The following is a 26,022-nucleotide window of genomic DNA, read 5'->3' on the forward strand; positions in this document are numbered from 1 at the left end:
GTCGGCTGTCCCGTGATTTTGTCATCTCCACCCGAGGCGCCTCGGGTGGCAAATACAGCCTCAACTTGAAACCCTTGGCCCACGTGATGAGGGACATGTCAGTCTTCGCTCAGTGGGAAGACTTTCCCTCCTCCCCTGGCCGCCAGAGGTCTCCTGTGCCGGACTCGCTGGAGTCTGGGACAAGGGGGGGCAGGGCAAGCCCTCTCCTTCACTGTCCCCCCGCTGTCCTCTCTCCCCCGTGCTTGGGAAGCAGGTCTGGGGGTGGGGGCAGAGGAGCTCAGGGGGCCCGGACGTTTCTCCTGCCTGGGGCTGTGGCGCGGTGACAGATGCTGCCACACCCTTGGAGAAGGCAGATGTGAAGAGATGGTGCTGAAATCTCGGGGACAGTTTTGCAGATTTTCCCAAGACCATCTTGCCATCTCTGGGAAGCTCCCGCCTGTGGGTGTCTTGCCTGGTTCTGGGGTATCTCATGTGGGTTGTTTGCTGAGTCCTTCCGAAGCCACCGGCCTTGTTCTGATACCCGTAGGCCTTCTGGGCTGTGGGCTATCAGAACCACTGTGTCCTTCTGGGATGGGGCTGAGGCATCCCCACGCCACTTTCCCTTGCGGTCATCCTGCATCCAGTCCACGTGAAACGCACACCCTTACCTTAACCAACTCTAAGAGTGTGAGCTGAGCTGAGTTCCGTAAGGACCTGTCACATCTGACCAGGTCACTCTGTCCACCTCTCAGATTTACCAGGCAGAGGCCAGACAGGTCCACAGAGCCCTCCGCTGCAGGGGAGCCCCCCCGCACGCCAAACACTCTGGGCTTGAGATGCGGGGCACGCTCCGAAAATGCGCTTTCCCAAGGACTCCTCCTACTGCTCAGCCTTCTGTGTCTTTGGCGCAGGAGAGAAGGCTGGGAATCAAGCAGCTGGTTCTCGGCCATGCGTGTGGAAAACGTTGCCTTTGCCTCTTAAAACCCTGCTTTGGACCCTGAGACCGATCTCGTCAGGGTCTCAGCTGAAACGAAGGGGAGAGGGCCAGGGTCGTCAGCCAGGTCAGACTAAGGAAAGGCTCTTGGGGTCGGGGCGGGGGGGACTCTAGCTTCACCTTGGACATGGCTCATCACTGAACAGAACAGGAAAGGGGGGCAGAGCCCAGTGTAAGGACTGAACTAACCCAGGAATCTTAGACACGCACCTTCACGTGCAATCCCGACAAGAGAGGCATAGTGCTTTAATTCATGACATAGAAGCTGGTCTGAGACTGCCTCGCTCTGAATCCCAGCTCTGCTATCTGCAAATTGCTTGTCCTTAGGCAAATTGCTTTTTGTATAGGTCAGCTATCGCTGCAACAACACTGTGCAACAACACTGTGTAACAACACTGTGTGACCACCACAAACACTTCTCCTTCCGCATACGGGTCCCCGGGGCAACTGCAGATGGAGTGTTCTGGGCTGGACACTGCCGGCCTCACTTCCACGCTGATCCTGTCTTTATGTGAAGTTTTAACCTTTTTTTCATTGTGGAAGTCTTACTCCATTTAGGCTGCAATAACAAAACACCACAGACTGGGTACTAACAATGTATCCACACCACAACATACACTGAATTATAACCAGCTTCCATATCAACCATGCGAACTGGCTTATAAATGACAGGCACAGTTCATTGTCACAGTTCCGGACGTTGGGAAGTACAGGACCCAGGTGCTGGCCAACGTGGCGTCCGGTGCTGACCTGCTTTGTGGTGGCTCATAGTCAGCTGTTTTCTCCCTGTGTCCCACATGGGGGAGGGGGCAAGGGAGCTCTCTGGGGTCTCTTTAACAGGTCACTCATCCCATCAGTGAGGGCTCCACCTTCATGACCTCATGACCTCCCAAAAGCCCCACCTCCTAGTTCCATCGCACAGGAGGTTAGGTGTAACATATGAATTTGGGGGAAACACAAACACTTAGTCTATAGCAATGGATTTTTTGCATTCCTTTTTATTTTTTTAAAGATGACGTGAACTATTATTTGGCTTTACCCCTGCGTTTTTCGGCATCTTCTCAAATTCTGCACCTGAGGCCATTGCCACACTCACGTCCCCTTAGTCTTGGCCCTGGCTCCAGGCCGTGGGTGGGTTGTGGTCTGTTCCGTGAGTTCCGCAGGGACCCCCAGGCTGAGGCCAGCCGCCACCCTGAGTGGCGCTTCTCACAGTGGATCATCGGGACACGAAAGGGTGGGTAGACCCCAAGAGGCCTCCTGAGACCTCGGCTAAGAACTGACCCTGTCGCTTCCGCCACATTTCATCAGCCAAAGCAAGTCCACAGTCAAAGCGAGCCCGCAGCCAGCCCCCGGCCCACCGGGCAGGGGGATATGTGCCCACTCCAGGGGATCGCATGGCAAAGGGCTTCCAGGTATGTGCTGATCCAGGGAATGTGGGAGGGATTGTGCACACGACAGTGCACCACACCTCACTTCTCTGTGACTCAGTTTCCTCTTTTGTGAGAGAGAGACGCTAGCACCGACATCTCCCTGACTGTGATAAGGAGCAGACAAGCAAAGCACTGAGAGCCATGCCTGGTGCACTAAGCACCAGCCATAATTATTTCTGGAGCAGGGAGGGTCCCTGGGGGCCCATGTGGGGTGGGCACACGCCCGATGCGCACCCCCTGTGCAGCATCAGCTCTGGCTGTGCGCCCCGTAGGAGCCAACCATGGGCACATCGCTCCTCCCCACCTCCGTGTCCGTCCCAGGGCTCAGCGAGGACCGATGAGAAGGCGCACGTCCATGATAGCTCATGGCAGTTTGTCATGTGGGGTGCAAACATGGACCGTTTGACATGTTCACTGAGGTTGTAAGGCATGGTCCCCAAATTCGTTGTCTCATCTCCCTCCAAGAGGTGGGGTCTCTGTCCCCTCCCCTATATCTGGGTGAGCTTCTGACTGCTTGAGCAATACAGTGAGTGCTGGTGACTTCTAAGGCTGGGATTCCTTCTCTCTCTCTCTCTTTCAACCCAGCTGCCGTGCTGTGAGGAGCCTCACCAGCACGGAGAGGCCACGAGGCGCTTGGGGCGCAGTGCTCCTGAGCCACCCAGTGCCAGACGAGTGCCGGCAGGAGCCTCCAGGGGGCTCCAGCTCCGGTCATTCAGGGTTTTGGACGGAATGGAGCAGAGATAGGCCATTCTCGCTGGGCTCTGTCCAAATCCCAGACCCCAGGGTCTGACAGAAGAGCACAGTCAGAGCAGTTTTATGGCACTGCATCTGGAGGCTGGAAGGTGCATTGGAAACATTGGCCCACGCCCCTTCGTTGTCCAGGTCTTAGGGCACAGAGGAGAATCAGAGGCAGTCTCTGCCCCACAAAAGCCAACAAGCAGCTTCTACTCGGCATCGCAATGCAGTCCACGACCCGCTGCGACGGGGCTGCAAGCTCAGGGGAGGGGTCCCTGCTCAGGGTGAGGCTCTGGACTAGCCTCTCTGCAGCAGATGACGTTGGCATGAATCTAAGGGCTTCCCAGAAGCTAACCAGGAGACGAGGGAGCAGCTTTCTAAGTGGAATGTGCAGGGGCTGGAGCTCAGCGGAGTTGGAGCACAGAGGACAACAGCCTGCCTTCCCCGGATAGGCCCTGAACACCCCGCTGCCACAGGGCCTCGTACCGGCCGTTATCCCGCCTGGAGTGGGCTTCCTCTAGAGACCCCACAGGCTCGCTTGTTCACTCCATTCACACCTCTGCTCAAATGCCCCGCTCAGAGCAGCTGTGCCAAAGCTCCACGGACCGCCCCTCTCCTCTCTTTCCTCCCTCTTTTCGCTTCGTCTTCCTGACTTGACCCTCTGTGATGCGTTGGTTGACCTTGCACCCCTTCCCACTGGAACGTGACCTGCAGGAGAACGGAGGCATAGGTCCTCCTGCTCATCACAGGCGCCGCGCACACGGCACGTGCGGGTGCAGGAATGTAGAGAGAGCACAATCGGCCCCACCTCTCGGAAGCCCCCTCTGGCTGCAGGAGTGGGCTGGAACGGCATGGAACGGGGTGAGGATAGCAGGTGAGAGGGGTTCTGTTACCAGGTGGACTGAAGGCATGAAAGAGCCTTTTCTGAGACACGGTGCAGGGACGGTGAGAAGAGGACCATTCCAGGGGACAGAAACACCTGGAATCACAGCCCAGGGGGGTGTTGTTGCATGCGCAGAGTCCAAGGTAAGCATGTGGGCAGCTGGGTGGTTGGTGGTGCCAGTCACCCAAGTGAGGGCCCCAGGAGGAGAGGGTGCATTTGGAAGGCCGGGTATGTTGGGGAACAGGAGGGGAAGATGCGCCGAGTTTGCATCGTGTGGAGTTGAGGGCCCTCGAGACCCTCAAGTGCAATCTAGCAGGAGCCTGGACGGGTGATCTGAGGGTTGTGGCAGCCACGGGGAAAATGCCATTAGACAGAGCAGGCAGAAGAAGGGGACCGGCAAGAGGAAAACCATGGTTTAGGAACAGACAGAGATGACAAAGGAGGAATAGGAGAGGTGGGCGGAAAACCAGGGTGTGGGCCGCGGAAGCTGTGGACCGGACCGGGACAGCTGGAGGAGGAAGGTGGGCTTCAGTGTCAAATGCTGCCAAGAAGGGCGGGAGCTGGCTCTCGGCTGGAGGAGCCCAGCTAAGGGACAGGGCATGCGGCGAGGGGGAGGCGTGGCCTGAGAACGGCACTGGCACCGCTTTCTCTTCTAGATTTTTAAATGAGCAGGGAACATGGAGTAACACTGGAGTGGGGGGGAGGGCTCAGGGAGCATCATGGTTAGTATCGTCAGCTTTTGAGCTGGCTTGAACTCGCTGCAATGCTGTCGAGAAAAATCTAGAAAAGCAAGATGACACAGAAGAGATGGTGTTGGAGACGTGGGGCGGGCGGGGCTCCGGGTGCAGGGAGGCTCGGGGCCTCAGTGGAGGCGGATTTCTAGGGGGACAGAAGGCAGGGAGGCGGCTGCAGTGCTGAGCTGCAGGGGGCTCTGGTCCTGCTTTCCAGAGCAAGGGGCCTCCCTGCGCTGCCTGCTGGGGGAGGAGGCCGGTCCCCAGAGAGCGTGTTAGCTCTCTAATGTTTTCACAAGAAATTAAACCCCAAGCAGAAGAGCCAGAATTAATTGTATCCAAAATGGGAAAGGAGTGGAGACAGTGGCTGCAGCCCAGGAGGGCGGGCAGCGGAACTGGCCGGAGACACCTGACGGAAGAAGCCACGTGACGTGTATTGTAGCATTCACTCTGCAAGCACAGACCCGGCGAGCTGGGAGTGGGCGACAGGTGATTGAGGTTCTCAGGGAATCGTGGGGCTGCAGGGACACAGAGGCAGCTTGATTCAGGGAACGGGTGAGAAAGCTCTCTCCGAGGAGGCGGCAATTGCAGCCGCCTCTGAAGGGTCTGTAGCATTTTACCAGGGAGAACTTCCTGGAAATGAGGAATTCTATTATTCTACTCAATATTAATGTAATTCTACTTCACATAAAAGCTTGTAGCTCAGCGCCTGCCATATCATCAGCTGGCAACGTAGATGAGCCATTCAAACATGATTACTAATACTTTTCGTGCATTTAGAAGTTTGACTTCGCCCTCCACCCCCCTCCTCGATTTTTTCCCTATACTTATAATTACTGGGAGCCTTGGCATTGACAAGAAACCGGACACTTCATCTCAAGGATGCCACCCTGGGAAGTACTGTCTCCAGCATAAACATAAAGGAGCAAAGTGTAAGTGACGTGCGAAGCCACCGTCTTGGGCATTTAGTGGCAGCAAAGCGAGGGCTTCTGGGTTATGATCGCGAGTTCCGTGACTCATCGGCTGCGCCCCCCGGCAGCATCCTCTCCCCTGAGCTGTTCTGCGCTGCTGCTCGGGGGCTCCCTCCAGCCGGCAGGCGGAGAACCCTCTCCCTGGTTTCCACTGCGAGCGGCAGCATATGGCTCGTTGGGAGCTGCAGATCTTGGCCAGGGCCGAATTAGACTCTTCCTCTTTATCCTCTCTGCTTCTGTTTTGCAGACTAAAAGCCAATAATGTTTCAGATGTCGTCATCTTTCTTGCCACGATTAGCACTAGCAATTGGAATTCTTCTAAGGCCATTCTCCTGAGAGACTCAGTTCTTATCACAGGGGCCGGAGGAGGGGGTAGGCTCCCTCACTAGCTCAGTCCCATGCTGACATGTTTTGCCTCATCAAAACCATGAAGCATTACAAGCCCCAGGCCTTGGGCCATTTGCCATGAGCCCAGACTGCATCCTAAGCCCTTGAATGTCAAGCACCTTGACATTCAAAGTTTGGAAAAGTTGGCTTTCCAACCTTTCTTCCTCCTGAAGGTAGCCTTTTTTAAAATTCTTCTTTTTTAATTCTTTTTTCAATTTTAATTTTTTTATTTTTCATTGTTTCCCCCCCCCCCAGCCATCACCATGATGGTAGCCTTTAAGCCCCCTGATGTTCCACACCACCTAACACTCATTTACACACACGTGCACAGGCACACAAATGCATATATGGTGCGCACATGTGTGCTTACATGCACACACAGCACATGTGTTTGCTCATGCACACATGAACATACATGCGCAAAGGCATATCACAAGACACATGCACACAGGTTCATGCGTATGTTGCATACACAGACACTTGTGCTACACATGAACACACATTTATGCACGAGGAACACAGGCACACATATCTGCCACCACATGTGCATGTGTGCACACAAATGCACACCAGTACACACAGGAACACACATGCAATTACAACCATGCATGCACACACAGACAGAAAACGCTTGTGCACACAACGTGCATGCACAGATACACCCTCATGTGTGCACACACAACATGCATGCCTGGAAGACACACCCTTGCCTGCATGCCACACATAGCACATGCACACAGACAGGTATCCAGGCATGCACGCGCGTGCACAGCACGGCAGGCACAGGCGTGTGCAGCACTCTGCCAAGAACAAATGAGGAGGAGGAAGGTAGACACATCATTCTTTTCCCTCTAATTCAAATGACTTCTCCTCCTTGGCACCAACTTTTGTTTTGATGTCTTCGCTATTTTTTTAGATCACGAAGACATGGAACTGGAACCAAGTCCCAGTTTGACAGATGGGAGATGAGATTTCTAGCAATGAATCTTCTTGGACTAAATGACATAACAACAGAAGAACCTGGAGGCCTCGGAGTGTTTGCTACCCCCGCAGCACCCCAGGCCCCGGGCCCCCTGCAAGGAGGCAGCGCCGTGGAGGGAAACACGCTGCAGTGGAAGCCTTGCTCTGTGCTCTGTGTTCCCAGAGCTCTGCCCCTCTTCCCGTGGGTGCTCGGTCAGCTCACTGCCCGTGTCTGGTCCTTCCCGCTTTGGCATTTGAAGGTTCGGGTATCCCCTTATAACAGATGGGGAAGTTGTGGAATTTCCTAGGGCCACATAATAGAACTCAAGCGTTGTAGTTTCCATCCAGGGTCGACTGCCACACACAGGGCTTCTCAAATGTGAACATGCATCCGAAACGCCCGGGGCTCTTGTTGCAATGCAGAGTCCGAGGCAGTAGGTCTGGAGCGGCCCTGAGATTCTTTCTAACAAGCTCCAGGCGACGCCGCTGCGGCTGGCTGGCACCTACACCTGTACTAGAAAGGTTTTACACTCTTCCACACTTTTTAAAAAGTTAGCGTGAGCCTGAGCTGGTGTGGCTCTGTGGGTTGGGTGTCATCCTGCAGGCTGAAAGGTTGCTGGTTCGATTCCTGGTCAGAGCATGTGCTCAGGCGAGAGCTGGGTCCTTGGTTGAGGACATGTGAGGTGACTCACTGACGTTTCTCTTGCGCATCGATGTTTCTCTCGCTCCCTTCCCTTCTCTCTAAAAATAAACAAATAAGATCTTTTTTAAAAAAGGTAGGGTGAGGCTGAGGTTGGCCACTTCTTCCTCGTTGCACCCCAAGCCCCTGGCTGGGACAGAGATGATGTCATCTTCTCTCAGCGCTGCTCCTTCTCCCTTTGGCTCCAGCCACCCCCTCAGTGTCCCCACCTCGCTTTTTGGAGGCACCTCATCTACCCCCACCCATGGAGCTCTGGGTCTCAGAAGACCCACAGTTCGCTGGCCTCAGAGCTCCTTGCTCCCTGGGACAAGTCCCCTCCTCCTGTGGGAGCCCCCGTTTCCCCATCTGCATGAAGAGGGGGCAGGGCTGTTCCCAGCCCCGGCTGCCCTCTGGCAGAGTTTTTGCCACGTACCTGGCCTGCGTGCCACTCTCCAAGATTTCATTTCATTGGGTGGGGTTAGGCCCGTACATGGGTGTTTTTAAAAAGCTGCCCAGGTGATTCTGATGGACACCAGGGCTGAGACCCACGGGTCCGATGCCTGTCAAGGGTCAGCCCAGCGCTGTGAGCGTGGGTCCAGCGGCTGGGTCTGCACACTGACCCCACACGCCGGAGGCTCAGGAACAGACGGCGAGGCCCCAGGAGGATGCCGGCCGGCCTTAGACAAGGTCACCCAACCCCCAGGGAAAGAGCTCGCGTGGCGATGCTCAGGATAACGACCCTGGATTCCCGCTGAACTTTCCCTTCTGACTGGCACCTGAGGCACATTTAATTAAAGATTCAACCACACACATCAATCACCCGCAGGCCTCCCCCTCCAACGCACCTTCCCACAGGAGGACTTGCAGCAAGCAGCACCTGTGTATGGGAAGGGGGGGAGACGGAGAGGTGGGCAGGAAGGGAGGGGGAGCAGAGAGCTGATGCAGGTGGCTGCTGTGCACTGAGTAACCTGACATCAGGCCAAAGAGGGGACCCAATTAACTAGAGCCCCCTTGGCTGCCTCCCCACTGAGCCCCAAATGGGGCCCTGAAAAGATTTTCTTGAAGCCAGCGGTGGCATGGCTGTAGAGTCCCATGGTTTCCATAGCGATCTGTCTCTTCCTAGGGCTGGCAATGGGCTCGGTCACTGGGGGGGGCGGTGCTTTTAGTGTCTAAGAGGTTGACGCACAATGGGTCACCAGACTCACCTAATCTCTGCTCAGAGACGCCTGCCGGTGGCTGAGGGCAGGTCCTTGGGGTAACGGATGGAGACGCCAGATGGGCAGCAGCCCAGTCGCCCCTCAGAGGATGGGAAAGTGGTGATTAGGACCAGGACAGTCCGTGGGACTGGTCCATGGGTATGGTCCATGGTCAAGGGCAGTATAGCGAGGTGACCCAGCACTGGACGCTGGAGCCAGGCCACCTGCAGCTATAATCCTGTCTGCCCACCCCCCCCCACCAGGTGCTCGGGAACTGTGTGCACGTGGTAGCTCCGTGCTTCGGGCTCCCCACCCGTGACATGGGGGTAGTGATAATGCCATCCTCTTCATCAGACTCTTCTGAGGATTGCGTGAGTTAATTCAGGGAAATCCTTACCACAGCGTCGGGCACAGTGCGGCCTCTGGGTTCCTCCCTCCCATTGCGTATAGCCCTGCTGTCCTGCACTGGGAGACAGTCTCCAGTGTCCAGGCTGGAAAGGGCTCCCTGCTGGCCAGGGCCCTGGGTCCGAGGCTGGGCCTGGGGACTTCTGATTATCCTGATGACCGGGGCACACTAGACCTCTGAGCGGGGAACTCAGGCACCAGGGTGTAGAAAAGTCCACAGGTGGTGCCAGTGCTCGGCCAAGGTTAGGAACCCACAGAAGCCTGGAAGTACTTGCCTGCAGGGTTTACTCGGTCCGAGTCCCCAGGGAGTGCCTGAGGTCCGAGTGGACTTGGGGGGCTGCACGGAACTCCTGTGGGACAGCGCAGGTGCAGAGGCTCCGGTGACAAGCCCGTGCTGTGCACACACCTAGCAGTGAGGTGGGGGCCCTGCCTGGTGCCACTTCCTGACTGGTGGGAGGCAGGCACGTGTCCCCACATCACACAGACACCCTGTAAGTACAAGTGACAGTGACGGACGGCCACAAGGAGTGGCTGAAGGGGCCGTGGAAGGCTTCCCTTTCGAGTCGAGGTCGGAAAGGTAAGGAGACACCAGCAGGTGGAAGGGGGGCATATTCCGGGTGAAAAACCCCCACACGATGGCAGGTCCCATGGCCGGACTGAACATGGCACCTTCAAGAAGCCAAAGGGCAGGTGGGGCAGTTAAAGCTGGGAGAGGAGGGGAATAAGGTGGGGGCCCCAGTGAGCTGGGCCGGGCCGGGCCACACAGGTGGTGCGGTCCAGCTGGGGTTGTCTGCCTTGATCGGGCAGTGCAAGGCCACGGATAGGCTCCGAGCACCGGATGACATCGGATTTGCAATGTACAAGATCCTCCTCGCTGCTGTTGGGGGAGTGGGCTGCCAGCCTCCCAACTGCTGTCAGCTGAGTCTGTTGGGCAAACAGTGGACCTGGGGCCGAGGATGCCTAGTCACCTGCCAGGGTCACATGGATAGCAAGTGGCAGAGGCCGGACTCCAGCCTGGGGCTTCACGCCTGAAGCGGGGTCTTTCCTCGCCTGCTCGCTCCCCTGCTCCCCATCCACCCCACACCGCCCGCTCAACCCTGCTGCGTTGTTGTCAACCCCTACTGCCACAAGGCCCCCCGGGAGTCCACTGGGGTGACACCCTCCCCAAAGCGTGAAGTTTCATTCTCTGAAGAGTGATCTGATTTTGAGAAGCGGCCAAATCCAGTGGCAGCCAAGCTTGACAGGATAAGGTGGTGATCACATCAGTTCTCTGTTGTTGTATAACAAATCACCCCAACCCGGGCGGCTTAAAACAGTCATCAGTGTGTATCACCTCACACAGGGTCTGAGGGTCGGGGACTCAGGAGCAGCTTCGCTGGGTGGTTCTGGCCCAGTGTCTTTCAAGAGGCTGAAGCCAGGATGTCAGCCGGGGCTGCGGTCACCTGAAGGCTGGACCTGACTGGGGGTCCACGTCCAAGGTAGCTCCCTCACATGGCTGACAGCTGGCACTAACCACTGGCTGGAAGCCTCAGTCCTTGCCACATGAGCCCCTTCACAGCTATGTGTGTGCCCACACACCATGGCAGCCGGCCAGTGCACCCGATACAGTATTATTCAGCCTCAACAAGAAAGGAAATTCAGACTCGTGCTGCAGCACGGATGAACCTTGAGGACCTTGGGCTAAGTGGAATAAGCCATCACAGAAAGCAAGTGCTGTGTGACACCACTTCTATGAGGTACCTGGAATAGACAAAGTCACAGAGACAGAAGGTAGGAGGGTGGCTCGCAGGGACTGGGGGGGGGGGGCAGCGGGGGAGCGTGTTTAAGGGGGACAGTGTTTCAGCCTGGGAAGATGAAGGGTTCTGGCGATGGGTGGCAGCGATGGTCACACAACGGTATGAGTGCACTTAGTGCCGCTGAACTGTACACCTAAGTGAGACTAAAGTGATACACTGTAGATACATTCTGTGTTATGTGTATTTTGCCACAATAAAAAAATTGGAGGAAAATCTCCCCAGAACCCCAATTCCAAGATAACTCCTGGCCACCAGGTCTAGTCCCTGGGAGAGACAGGACCTGCCCCTCCAAGGCAGGCAACTCACATCTATGGAGCTCCTGTGTACCTGAGACTTCCTGGAGTGGGGAGGGCAAAGCTGAACCCAGCTCGGCCCCCTGAAGAGAGGCAGCTCTGATGGAACCCATAATTGAGTGGGACAGCGGGACATGAGTCAAATAACCCAAGGGAAAGGGAGCACTGCAGCTCTGGGAAAGGCTCCTGGGGTGTGAGGTGGGGGGCATGGAGTGGGGGGGGCTACTCAGGAAGGCTTCCAGGGAGGGGCTATTCAACTGAGGTTAGGAGACAAAAATTTAATTGAGGAGCGTTTGATTTCTGAATATTGACTTTGTAGCCCGCTGTTTTGCCAAATTGACTTATTAGGTTGACTAATTTTTGGTGGAGTCTATAGGACTTTCTAGGTACACTATCATGTCATCTGCAAACAAGGATGGTATTGCTTCCTCCTTTCCAATTTGGATGCCTTTTATTTCTTTTTCTTGTCTGATCACTGTGGCTAGGACTTCCAATACTATGTTGAATAGAAGTGGTGAAAGCAGACATCTTTGTCTTGTTCCTGATCTTAATGGGAAAGCTCTAAGTTTTTGCCCATTGAGTATGATGTTGGCTGTAGGTCTCTCGTATATGGCCTTTATTATGTTGAGGAATGCTCCCTCTATTCCCACTTTGCTGAGTGTTTTATCATAAATGGGTGCTGTACCTTATCAAATGCTTTTCCCGCCTCTATTGCTATGATCATGTGATTTTTGCCTTTAGTTTTGTTTATGTGATATATTACATTTATTGATTTGTGAATATTGTACCATCTTTGCATCCCTGGTGAATCCCACTTGATCATGTCCCCTAGAACAAGGGACACAAAGGAAAGAATAAACAAATGGGACCTCATCAAATTAAAAAGCTTCCATATGGCTAAAGAAAACAACATTAAAATGGAAAGAGAACAAACTACATGGAAAACATTTGCCAGTGATACCTTGAATAAGGGTTTGAGCTTCAAAATATATGAAGAACTCACATGACTCCACTCCAGGAAGACAAACAACCCAATTTAAAAAATGGGCAAAAGACTTGAGCAGACACTTCTCTAAGGAGGACATACAGAGGGTCCAGAGACATATGAAAAGATGCTCAGCATCACTAGCCATCAGAGAGATACAAATTAAAACTACAATGAGATACCACTTCATACCAGTCAGAATGGCCATCATAAACACATCAACAAACAACAAGTGTTGGAGAGGACGTGCAGAAAAGAAAACCCTAGTGCACTGTTGGTGGGAATGCAGACTGGTGCAGCCACTGTGGAAAGCAGTGTGTAATTTCTTCAGAAAACTAAAATGGAACTACTTTTTGACTCAGCAATTCCACTGCTGGGATTATACTCTAAGAACTCTGAAACACCAATCCAAAAGAACCTTTGCACCCCAATGTTCATAGCAGCACAATTTTCAATAGCCAAGTGCTGGAAGCAACCTAGGTGCCCATCAGTAAATGAATGGATCAAAAAACTATGGTACATTTACACAATGGAACACTACGCAGCAGAGAGAAAGAAGGAGCTACTCCCCTTTGCAACAGCATGGATGGAGCTGGAGAGCATTATGCTAAGTGAAATAAGCCAGGCGGTGAGGGGTAAATACCATACAATCTCACCTTTAACTGGTACCCTACTCACAAACAAACAAGCAAGCCAAATATAACCAGAGACATTGAAATTAAGAACAATCTAACAGTAACCAGAAGGGAGGTGGGAGGGGATAGTGGAGGGGAGGGGGAAGGGTTTTAGGAACATCTATAAAGGACACATGGACAAAACCAAGGGGGGGGCGGTGAGAGCAGGGGAGGGAGTGGGTATGGCTGGGGTGATGTGAAATGGTGGGGGTAAATTTGGACAACTGTAATTGAACAACAATAAAATAATTTTTAAAAAAGAAAAGGAGACAACCATGTAAAAAACGAGGAAAAGGAAACCCCCTCCTCCCAGGCCCTCACCGACCTTTTCCTGGGAGGGAGGGGTGAGGAAATGGATGGAGAGATGAAGGTCAGAGAGGAATGAGCTGGCAGACGCAGCCAGGGCCTGAGCGTGGTTAGAATCACACAGCAGTGGCCCTGTCATGCTGGGCAAATTTTCCTGGGAAGCCAGCAGTGGGAGGCGTGCACAGCCCAGCCCAGCAGCGGGGCCACATTCCCGCCAATGAGGCCGCTCGCAGCCTCGGCAGCTCCACGGGGAAATGAGCTGTTTCAGCCATCAGTCACCCCCTGGAAGCTGGCACCACGAGGCTCACTGGGCCCAGCCCTCCTACCTGCAACGTCACAGCCTGCTGCCCTGGGGCGACAATGTCCCCTGTCCTGACTCTCTCCCAGGGCACACCTTCTGGGAAGCGGGGGCTATCTGGGCCATATGCTGGAAAGCAGGTCCCAGCCCCTCTGAGCCACCAGCAGCCCCGAAGGACCATGGGCTACAGCCCCTTCCTTAGGTCTCCCTGCTTCTTCCCATGGCCTATGCATGGGCCACAGCACACATCAGACCTCTCCCTGGATGCAAACCATCGGAGGCTCCTGCCTCCTGGGGGAACTCCCGGACTCTGTCCTGGAAGTCTCTGAGGTTTGTGCCCCTTCTCCATCTCCATCCCTCCAGACTCCTACTCGGGCCTTCTGCTGCGCCTCCCGGCCCCCGGGCTATACCCAAACTTCAGGGCCTTTGTCCCTGCCTTGCCCGCTGCCTCTTCACCCAGACACATGAGGCTTCATTTCTCACTTCCCCCAGGTCTCCGCTTAAACCTCAGCTATTTGAAGAGGCCTTCCCTGGCTACTCTGTCCAAAAGGGCCACCTCTCTGGCATTCTCCTCTCCCTCTCTGCTTTGTTTCCTGCGTGGCACTGACCAAACTTTGTCTGTACGCAATTTCTGTCATTTATTAGCTAGGTCTCCCCTAGATTGCACCTTCCATGGGGTCAGACAATTGGGGTCAGTTCCATGTTGTATCCCCAGTGCCTGTAGCAGAGCCTAGTGTATAGTAGGCCCTCAGGAAATATTTGTTGAATGAATGAATAAATTAGGCACACAGTAGGCTGTCAAAATATGGACTGAAGAAAGAAGGATGCTATGATGGCCAAAATCTGGCCCCGAGTTTTTGAGTGGCAAGCGTTTGTTGAATGAATATGTGAACACATATTGACCCGGCTGCTGTTTGAAGAGTTCTCTGGCAGGGTGTGTGTCGGCCCTGCCACTCATGGGTCAGCTCATCCAAGTCTCCTTCGGAGATCTCGGTCTCCTTCTCTGTAATGGCAGCGGAGGCGGGGGCTTGTATTAGACCAGTAATTAAAAAAATGTCTCTCATAGTTTTAAGGCAGCTTTCAAATAAAATGTATGTGGCAGCACGCTAGTGTTAAACTTGGCTGTGTGACTTAATTTATCCCCCCAAATATGGGCCTTGATGACAGTGTGCCTTAAGAGGCACTGCAGGTTTTCCAAGTCCCTCTTGCGCCCCTGCCCCCTACCATGAGAATACAACATCCTAGGTCCTGGAAGGAGAGGCATGTGGGGCGGACCTGCCCCTGATTGCAGCCTGGACCAGGGCCACACCAGCTGGGCCCCTGCCATGGACACGCAACACCAGTGAGAAATACAGGGGTGGCATGAGTAGGTTTGGCAGTGGTAATAGAAATAAATAACACAATGATTGATAAATACTAATACAAGAACAAATGCCATGTTTCACGCACTCACAACTGTGAGTTGTTGCTGTGGGAAACTGAGATTTGGGGTTGCTTGTTATACAGCATAACCTGCTGAAAACTGACCAATACAGGTCCCTTCTAGCATTGATGTGATTGGCTCTCAGTCTGGAGAGAGGAACCTAGGTTTGGAATTTCTTTTATCAACTTTCTAGCCATTTCCTCACCTTGTGGTCCTCCCCTCAAAATACTCCTCCTCCTCCTCACTTAATGCAGAAGTCCCAAAGTGGTGGGTTCTGGCTACGTACAACTTGAAGAAATGCCTTTTTTTGGACCCAAATTATTCATTCATTTGTTCTCTCCTTGGTTGGGTTGTTATTTTATTCATTTAGCAAGCACACTACGTGCCTATGCCCTACACGTGAACACGGAGCATCACACACTGTGGGTTTCGGAGCCGCTGCTTGGGCGAGGCCTCCTCTCAGCTGACGTCAGCAGGGCCCGCTCTGCCGGGGCCGCAGGGATGAGAAGAAACAGTCCCTGCCCCCTTGAACTTCAGGGCAGAACACTCCGAGTCGGAAAGGAGTCTGAAATGAGTAAACCACCCTCAACAACACAAAAAAACCCCTCTTCATCTCAAATTCAAAGAGCACAAGCACCCATCATTTCTAGTTAGCGAGGCTGGGTATTTTTTTTGAAATTGATGGATGCTTATAGCATACACAAGAAGAGCATTTTTGCAACAAGCCTTTATCTGGCTTACAGGCAGCTCAAAACATCCCCAAACCATGCTTTTTAGCTATCTTTCCTGAGGCTAATTTTCACAAACATCATTTCGCAAGTGGGTCCTCTGCACCCAAGCGGGGAGAGTGTGCCTCGGGCTCTGACACACCGGTGGCTGGGTGAGCTGGCGGGAGTCACGTGAGCTGCTCTCTAGGCAGTGCGGGCCGTGTGAACAAATGGAGCTGGACCCGGTGACCTCTTCTTGTTCTAAGGCTCTTAGGCTGGACGCAGAATTTCCAGAGTGTGTTCTTGTCCATCAGCTGAGTCCGAGTGCTTGCTGCCCTTGGGGTGGGGGGGGGGGCAGAGGTTTCAGAGGAGTGGTCCCAAAGGAAGCTCCCTGTTCTCTACCCAGCAAGACAAGGCTGGGCTTGGGGGGTCTCCTCCCCAGCTCCCATGCACGGGACCCCTAAACAGCTTCCAGACCACCTCCTGCCTTTCCTTCTCTGACCCCATCTGCTTCCCTTGCCCTCTCCCCACCCCCACTGCCCCCACTGCCCCCACTGCCCTCTGGCCCCAGGGCCTTCTTGCTGGCTTCTTGAAAACGCCCACAGGTCACAGCCTCAGGCTTTGCACTCGCCAGGCCCTCTGCCCAGAATGCACTCGCCCCAGAGGTCCACAAGGCCCCCGCCTGACTTTTCTTCAGGCTCCTGCTCGAATGCCATCACCTCCTTCCCCACCAAGAGACCTTCTCTGACTCTCTACCTGCAGAGCCCGCTCAGTCCACCCTCTCCCCTCTGCTTCATTTCCCTTCACAGTGCTTGCCGCTGCCTGCTCCATGGAGCCTGGCTGCCCCCACCAGAACATCAGCTTCCTAAGGTGTGAGCGGCATCACCGCTGTACCCCCAGCCCCTGCAGCCAGGCACTCAGCAGGTGTGCAACAGGCATTTGTGGGAGGAGCGAGCAGAGGAGCGAAAGTGCAGGGTAGGAGAAGGCTGCCCCCCCTGCCACCGTCTCACACCCTCAGTCTGCCCAGGCCGACCCCCGGCCCTGTAAGCCTGGAGGTACCCGCCCAGCCCACAGGATGGTAAAGCAGATGCCGTTCTTGGGGACCCAGTTGTACAAAGGGGTCACTGAGGTCTGGAGAGCGGTGTGGGGGGGTGTCCTACACTCAGCTCTGCAAGGTCACAGAGCAGGTTGTCCTGAGGCACTTTCCTGATGTCAAGAACCTGCAGCTTCTTCAGTCACATAGGCCACCCCAGCCCACACCGGGCCTCCGGCCATTGCCTCCGCTAAATTCCTGTCCCTATGACAAGATGGCCAAAAGAGGCCACTTCTGTCTCAGACCAGGAGTCCCTCTCTGCCTCCAAAGGGGATGGGTGGGAAGGGAGTGACAGTGTTTTGCATGCATGCTCCTTCTCCTATCACCTTCACTGCAGCCCGGTGGGGTAGAGGCGACTGTCCCCATGTCAGGGATGAGCCAAGCGAGGCCCAGAGAAGTACAGAAGCTCACGCAGGTCCCACTAAGCCAGGAAGTGGCCCAGCCAAGCGCTCTCCAGTTTCCCGGTCTGTTAAAAGGCACCCGGGGTTAGGGCTGCAGCCCGGGGAGCTCCCTGCCCCAGAGGGAACGCTGTCAGCTGTCAGTCAGCGGGAGCTCATCTCCTCCCCCCTCCCACGGCACCTGCCACCTGCCGCCCGCCAGTGTCACACGTCACATGGCGCTGGGAGGGAGTGGAGCCTGCGGGGGCGTGTTCCCCTGGGAGGCCGTGCAGGGAGCCCTGGGAGCTGCACCTGGTGGGTGGCAGCAGAGGAGGAGCACGTGTTCAGGTGCACGCACGTGCTCACGTGCTTGCTCTCCCCGCACTTTCGCAGCCTCTGCAGAGGAAGGGCAGCCGGCGGGGTCTGTGGCCCCCAGGCTGGGAGCTCACACAGAGGAGTCTCCACCAGGCTCCACTGTCAGAAACGGCAGGGAGCCTTGGAGACCAGCCAGACCAGCCCCCCACTAGACAGAGCCCTGTATGTCAGATTTAGGGCAGGCCTGGGGCGACGTCAGGGTCCTTCTGAGGACATACGCTGAGCGTATCTGTGCAATGCAAGGGCTCCGATGTCAGACACCTGGGTGGTCATCTGGGCTGTCTCCCAGCTGGTCGACCCAGACAAGTCCTTCCACGTCTCCCAACCCCATTTCCTCGTCTACTTAAGATTTACTGAGCCTTTGTTTGGTGCCAGGCATGGCTCCAGGCCCTGGGCCGGTATTTACTCCTCCAAACCATCCTCATGAAACAAATATGTTTGCCATCCGATTTATATCTGACGGAACCGAGGCACAGAGTGGTTAGGTAACATGCCCAAGGTCACACAGCTGGGAAGCATTAGAGCCAGGATTTGATCCCAACCAATGAGGCTCCGGAGTCCCTGAGCTACCCCACTATTCCTGTCTAGGTCTACTATCCCCTGAGGATTAGAATGAGATACAGCACATTAAACACCGAGTGCTCCATAAGTATTATCAACAGCAACAATGCTGTGGACCTGTTCAGAATCCGATGAAAAAAACAGATCTTCCCGGTAAAAGATGGCGCGGGCGCACACAGAACACGGCACACAACTTCAGGGGGTGCCTGCTCCCACCCACAAGCCCATCTTGGGAACCCCTGCTCAAGCCCAGCCCCGTTATTTACACATCAGGAAGCGGGGCACATCGAGTGCATTCCCGTCCATCATTCATTTCCTTGTCGGAGGTGGGTATTACTAGCCCACAGGCAGGTGAGGAAAACTGAGGGACACGTCAAGGTCCCGCAACAAGCTAGCGGCAGACTCAACTCTCCTCTTCTGGGGGTGGGGGGGTGGGGTGGGGCGCGGGCTGCCAACCCTGGCTGTGTGTCGACTGCCCCGGGGCCCGAGGTGAGAAGTGAAGTCCCCAGGCTCACATCCTTGTGCGGTGCACGCTCAGAAACAGGCAGCTGGTGATCGAGTGATGTGAAATGGAGTCGTGAGTGGGTCCACGCTGGGCCCAGCCAGGTCCAAGGCCGGGGACGCAGAACTCCCCTGGCCCAGCTCTTCTCCTGAGCCTTTGTGGCTTTTCAATTGAGGAGAAGGAGACAGGGGAGAAATGGAGGGAGAGCCGGAGGAATCCCTTGTCAGAAGCCACGCCCATGATCCCCTCATTTACAGGCGAAGGAATCCCGGAGACCCCGAGCCAGACTTGACCTACACAGTTGCACGTTGTGGGGTGGCGGCTGGCACTGGACGCCAGTGGTGGTCACTCACAGGCGCTGGGCCTCTAGGCACACCGCGTGGCCCCAGTTTCTACCTTTGCAGAACGGTGACAGTATCTGCCTTGCAAAGCTGCCTTAAGAATTAAGCAGTCTGACACCCTTCTCGCTGAGGCTGTCCAGCACGTTTTCCCTGCTTGTCAACGGGGACGGGAGGGCTCAGTGAGGGCGCGGGCAGAGTGCCTGGCATGAAACAAGTGTTCAGTGAGCCAAAGCTAATGCTGTACGTGTTAATGGTGTGATGCTGGACACCCGAGACCTGGCCCTCTAGGAATGTTGTGCAAAAAGTGGATGCAACGAGAGGCAGGCTGATGAGTTGGTTGGAGGAGGAGTAGGACGTGGGTGGGGAGATGGATGGATGGACGGGAGGAAGGCGGTGAGTGCATGGATGGGTGGGGAGAAATCGGTAAGGGGACAGGCGGGGTGGGGTGCATGGTAGAACAGTGGACAGGCAGAAAGATAGGTTTTGGGGCAAATAATGGGTGAATGAGAGAGTGTAATAGAGGGATGGATTGGAGGGTAAGGGGATGTCCCAATAGTAATCAGAGACTGATAGGTGGATGGATGGATGGGATAACTGGGTAGATGGGTGAAAAGATGAAATAATGGACCAGGGGCAGGAAGATAGGGCGGTGGGTGGATGCAAGACAAGGGGGTGGATGGATGGTGGATGTTCCTTCCCCTTGAACTGAGGCCGACGAGCTGGTAGTGGCAGCTGCAGAGCCGACATGACTATGCACACGGGTGGGGAGAAGAGATGAGGGTCGGGAGCTCCTTTGCTTCAACAGGGCGACCCGTGGCAGCGGGGCAGCGAGCAGCTGCTTGCGGTGTCCGCCGTCTGTGTTCGGACGGAAGCCCTGTGGGCGGATGCCTGGGAGGAGGGCAAGCCCGGGGGCCCGGCCTAGGCACGCAGGCCTCCTCTATGCCCAGTGCGGTGGGAGGGCTGTCCTCCAAGGGCACAGCTTCTGCCAGACGTGGCAGAAGCTCCGCAGCTGGAGGGGACCCTTAGCTGGAGAGGCCTTGGCAAAGGCAAACCAGAAAGTGCCCTGGGGACCACTGGATCAGATGGAAGAACAAGACGTCCCGTCCACGTTCACGGAGGGCTTGTGCCGCAGGAGGGACCTGCTCTGGGCCGGAGGAGCCCTGGGCTGAATAGCTGAAGCCTCTGGTGCACCGAGTGACCTTGGGCAAGCCCCTCCCCCTCTCCGGCCTCCTTTCCTCACCTGTCATTGGAGCCAAATGACCTCCAGGGTCCCTTTAAATGCTGACACCTTATGATGATCAGATGTCCAGGAGCATCATATGGAGGGGGCGGGGCCAGAGGGAGGATCTGGGCTTCAAAGGTGTCGTGGACAAAGGGGACACCTCGGGACGGCTCCCACCTCACTCGAGTGAGAGCCAGAGTCCGCCCTGCGGCCACCGTGGTCTTTGGCTCGGCTGTCACACCACCACGTCTCTGGCTTCTCACCGCTTGCCCCGCTGGGGCCACAACCGGCCTCTCAGTGTTGTGTGACCATGTTGGGCAGTCACCCCCCCCCCCCACCCAGTCTCGCTCTGCGGGGAACTGCCCTCCCCAGAGCACCCCATGGCCACTCCCTCCCATCCTGCACCACCTGTTTCCATTGTACCCCACTCCCCCCACCCCAGCATGCCCTGTCACCTCAGCATTCACTACTTTCTGACATACTTGTCAAGGTTCTCATTTTGTTTATTGGTGTCTCCCATTGGACCAGACTGTCAGTTCTAAGGGCAGGGACTTGTGGTGTGTGTGGTGTTGGGTTCTGTGAAAATTAATAAGGACATTTCAACTAACACGGAGCTGGGACAACCGTAAAGAGGACTCCCTACCATTCATCATCGACCACCCCACACAGGAAGAGACACACATACTGGCATTCCCAACAAGAAGCTGCATCTACTGACTACCCCTGCAGGAGGAAGGTTTTTCTGCCGGCAACAAGAAGCCAATAAAAAGCACGGCAGCTCAGGCAATGAGAAGCAGGATCACACCCGAAAGCTGAATGTAGGAAAAGGAAAGGAGAAAGAAAGAAAGAACAGAAGGGAAAAAAGGGAGGGAGGGGGGAGGGGGGAGGGAGGGAGGGAGGGGGAGGAGGTAGGGAGGGAGGGAGGAGTGGAGGGAGGGAGGGAAGAGGGGAGGGAAGAAGTAAGGAAGCAGGAAGGAATGAGGGAGGGGGGAGGGAGGGGGGGGGAGGGAGGAGGGAGGGATTTCGTAGGAGGGATCTGTCTTTCTTTCGGAGGAGAATGCTTCTTCTTCTCTTCTTCTCCTTCTCCTTTCCTGCTTTTTTCTTCTTTTCTTCTTCTCTTCTTCTTCTCTTCTTTTCTCCTCCTCCTCCCCCCTCCTCTTCTCCTCCTCCTCTTTGCTGACGATCTCCTTATCCCAACCTCCCTGTCTCACCCTTCTTCCTACGAAAACATTCCATTTTGGATAACTCCTCACAGCGTTTCCCTGCCTGCCAGATGAGCTGCTGCCCGATTCATAAATCACTTAAGAGAGCCAATTAGACCTTCAAATTTTTCTGAGTTGAATTGTGTTGTTTTTAAACAGTTCCTGGCACACAGAGCCACGCAGTATCACCTGCGGTTATCCAGGGACTGCCGTGTGATGGGGGTGGGGCAAGCTCTAATGGAGTGTCTCCTTGTGTGCCAGGCACTGGGCTCCCTCACTCATTCCCCAGGGCGCCCCCATGAGGGGGACACAGTTGTTATCTCCTAGTTTATTGAGAGTGGAGCGGAGCAGAAACTCAGGGAGGGATTTTGCTGGGGTCCCACAGCAGAACTGGGACCAGAACGTGCCAGAGTCAGCTCCAGGGTCATCCCACGAGAGCTCATGGGGTTAGCAGAGTCCCAGTGCTGCCACAACAGGATCTTGACTTTGGGCAAGTCTTTTCTTCTCTCTGAGCCTTGGTTTCTTCACCTGTAAAATGGGACAGCAGCAGCCTCACTTTTGCAGAGCTGTAAGGACCGAGGATCCCAGCAGGCGTGAGCACTTTCTGTAACAAACGTGCCTGGCTCCACCGGACCCTGCATCCAGGGGACTTCTCACCGCCGTCCGGACTGGGCCGCTGGGAGGAGCCAGGGGGCGGGGACGGGAAGGCCTTAGTGCTTTCCCAGGCTGAAGGCCACTAAGGAGTTGCTCTTTAATTCCTTCGCCACAGCTGGGCTGCTCCCGAAGTGGCTTTCCCAGACCCCGATGGCCTGTCTGCTGGGGATAATTACGGAGGAGCCTGCTCCCAAGGGGGAGGGGAGAGCTCGTGAAGAGGAGGATTCTGGGGCTTCTTCTGAGCAGGCACATCCTGTCGGCGTGGGTCTGGGGCTGCAATGCTCGTGGACAACGCCAAGTCTTCGTTTCTCGCCTAGAAGACGAGTTTGGACGGAAAGACTTCGTCCCAGCAGCCCAGGGCTGGAGTCCAGAAGAGCAGCTTCCCCCGCCCCCGCTCACCTCTGTGGGACGCAGGGTGCACGCGAGCTGTTTCCGAACTCTGGCCTCAGGCTCCACGCGGGAAGCGGCCTGGTTGTGCGGGAAGATCCCGGAAATCCTTTCCTCCTCTGCCGTTCTTTTGCAGCTGGAAGGGGGTTGGGGCCGGGAAGGAAGGAGCATATAGTGAGTTCCAGCTGTATGCCAGCTGCTCTTTGGATGTTGCCTCATGTGTCCGTGTACTAGCTTCCTGTGGGCTACAACAAATCACCGCCAGCTCGGCGGCTTGGGAAAACACACCCTTATCACCTTGTGGTTCTGGTGGTCGAAGTCCCAAATCAGCCTCCCGGCGTGAGAGGTGTCCGCAGGGCTGGCTCCTTCTGGGGGCTCTAGGGGAGAATCCTTTTCCTTGCCTTTTCCAGAGCGGATGCTGTCTTCCTCTCCGCATCACACGGCCTCTTCTCCCTCTCCTTCCTCCGTCCCATCTGCTTCTTCCCACTCCTGCCCTCCTGCCTCCCTCTTAGAAGGATCTTCGGATAATCCAGGATAATGTTCCTATCTCAAGATCCTTAACTTAATCACATTGGCAAAGTTCCTTTGGTCAAGTAAGTGTTCTGGGGATTAGGAGGTGGAGAGCTTTGGAGAGCCATTATTCAATTTGTAACATCTGTCAACGCCAATCCACTGTGGAGCTCTGTTTTAAATCCCAGCTTCTGACACTTGGTAGCTGTGTGGTCTTGGGCAAGGACCTAACTTCTCTGGGCCTGTCTCCTTACCTGTAAAATAGAGATAAGGACTCAGGATTGTGAGGGAAAGCTCTGAATGTAGTGCTTGTTACCATTGTTGAGTGAATGTATATAGTAACCACAATAATAATAATAATAACAGCTCTGGTTTATTGAGGACTTACTATGTGCTGGACCCTGAACTGAGTAGTGAGTTTACATGGGTGAGCTGCGTAGACATGATCCAGGCGCTTGTGGAAACCACAGCAGAGCCAAGAAGAGAGACTTAGAGGGAACAATCGCAGATAATTAGTTAATTGCCTCGGTGGCCCAGAGAGACCCACGGTCACACAGCTGGGAAGAACAGTGGGTGGGATTCACACCCAAGTCTGTGTGATTCCCAAGCCCTTATTTTCCATGACACGCCTTGTCTCTCAAGGCTGGCTGAGGCCGACGGACGACCCGTTACGCCAAGCGACTTGCCAAATGCAGACCCAGATCTCTGGGCGCCCTGCCCGGGCTTCTTCCTAGGGGACACTGGGACACGTAGAGTAGTAATGACTAGCGACAGGCAGGGCTCATGGAGCCCCGTTCTGGGCCAGGAGGCAGCACGGACATTGTACACACCCAGTGTTCTTGGGTCTCCACGATGCCCATGGGAAGAGACTTGTTATCCCGTTTCACAGACGGAGAACCTGAAGTTGCAGGTCACAGGACATGCGCAGGGTCACCTGGAGAGTTCATTGCTGGGTAGAGACCCAGGACACTCACCGAGAGCAGGGCCCTGCATGGAACCTCCACGTTCAGGTTTGCCTGACACTAAAACCTGTCTTTAACCCTGACACACTGCCTCTGCCAGGCTGCCTGTGGCGGGAGGCCGTGGTCCTGAGGGTTCAACCCCCAGGGCGGATTCTCCCTGAGAACAGCCTTCAGGGAGGCGGGTGGCCTGCTAGCACCACCTAGTGGTCTCAATGTTTCTTCTTTAACTCCTCGGTTGTCAGACTTCCATACAGCTTGATTTTCTGGCAGTTCTGGTTGTCTTGGTTTTACATTTGTTGTTGTCCTTTTTTTGGTTGTGTGAGGAGGCACAGTGTGTCCCCTATACCTTCATCTTGAACGGAACGAAATCCTGTGATTCTCAGTGACAAATGAAGCTGGAGAAATCCCCTGATTCTTAGGCAGCAACATGGTCCCTGAACTCAAGGAGCCTGATACTGTTATTACTTCCTCCACTCAATAAGCAATCACTGGCCACCTATGCTGGGTCTGTCTTGTGATGGGGGCTGAGGACCCACAGACAAACTGGATCTGGGCCCTGCTCTGCAAGATGCCACATCCCAGTGGGGCAGACAAACGGACAGTGAGGCCTGGACAAGAGGAATCAGTGAGTGCCCCCTGCCCCCCTTCCCCCAGCACCAGGAACCCTGCTCTGCAGCCAGACAGATCTAGCTGTTGGTACCAACACAAAAAGTGCAGCTGGCATTTATTGCATGCCTGCTATGTGCCAGGAACTGCTATAGCACTTCCCATATATTGACTATTTGGGTGAAATCCTGACTCTCTCTCCCAACTATGCGACTTGGAGCAACTTCCTTAACCTCTCTGATCCTTGAGATTCTTACCAGCAAAATGAGAGCTGTAATACCTACCTTGCTGGGTTACTGTGGGTTTTGATGAGATGGTGTGCGTGTGTGTGTGTATGTGGGGCATGTCTGGAATATAGTAGGGACCTCCTAAGTGGCAACCACTCGAAATAGTGTTACGGAGGGATGTCAAAGAGGCCCCGTGATCTCACACCCTGGTAAATACTCCCTTAGGGCTGGGGACGGTTGTGTCTGAGGTCAGGAGAGGATTGGAGGGAGCAGATTAGGACAGACCCCTGGGAAGGAGGCGAGACTTGGCCAGATCCTGGACAGAGTGGGGGTCCTGTGTTCTCTTCCTGCTCCCCCTCTGTTTCCTCCGTGGCTTCCCCAGAGCAAGGGGCCCGAGAGAGCAAGCGGAAGCCGCAGTGTCTTTTATGACATGGCCTTGGGAGTCACACTCCAGCCACTTACACGATATCCTGTGGGTGACACAGGTCCCCCCTGCTCAGCGTGGGAGGGGCTGACACAAAGCTGTGAACGCTGGGAGGCCAGGTGCCCGGGAACCGCCCCAGAGGCTGGCTAGCCTGCGTGGTGCTTCAGGGATGAAGCAGGGACCGCAATCCCAGTTCTGGCTCTCACTCACGGTTGAGTATGACTCTGTGCATGCGTGTGTGTGTGTGTGTGTGTGTGTGTGCGTGTGCTGTGAGTGCAAAGTGCAAACTACAGCACTGCCAACCCGAAGAAACGCGGTGAGACACAGTCCACAGCAGAGTGTCCGAGGGAGCCATCTTTGGGAGGAGGCGTCGGGACTGAGGCTGGGGGTGGGACCGGCTGGCAGGGGCCAGGCAGGAGGAGGGGCGTTCCAGGCAGAGGGGACAGTGCCCGCAAGGTGAGGAGCTGAGGCCTCCACCGGCAGCCAGCACGCCCTTGCCCTCCGTGTGTGTGTGGGGCGGGTGGGCACCTTGGGAGAGGATCTTCCAGCCCCAGTCCAGCCTTCAGACCCTGCCTCTGGCCTCATGAGGATCCTGAGCCGGACTCGGCCACGCTGCTGCCGAATTCCTGACCCACGGACACTGTGTGTGGTGACGTTGGCTGTTTGAAGCGACTAAGTTTTCATACTTTGTTAGGAAGCCCCAGGGATGTCCAACCTGCCGCCCGAGGGCCAAGTGCAGCCCGGATG

Source organism: Phyllostomus discolor, chromosome 2, assembly GCF_004126475.2.
Source record: "Phyllostomus discolor isolate MPI-MPIP mPhyDis1 chromosome 2, mPhyDis1.pri.v3, whole genome shotgun sequence".
In the NCBI taxonomy this organism is placed as follows: Eukaryota; Metazoa; Chordata; class Mammalia; order Chiroptera; family Phyllostomidae; genus Phyllostomus; species Phyllostomus discolor.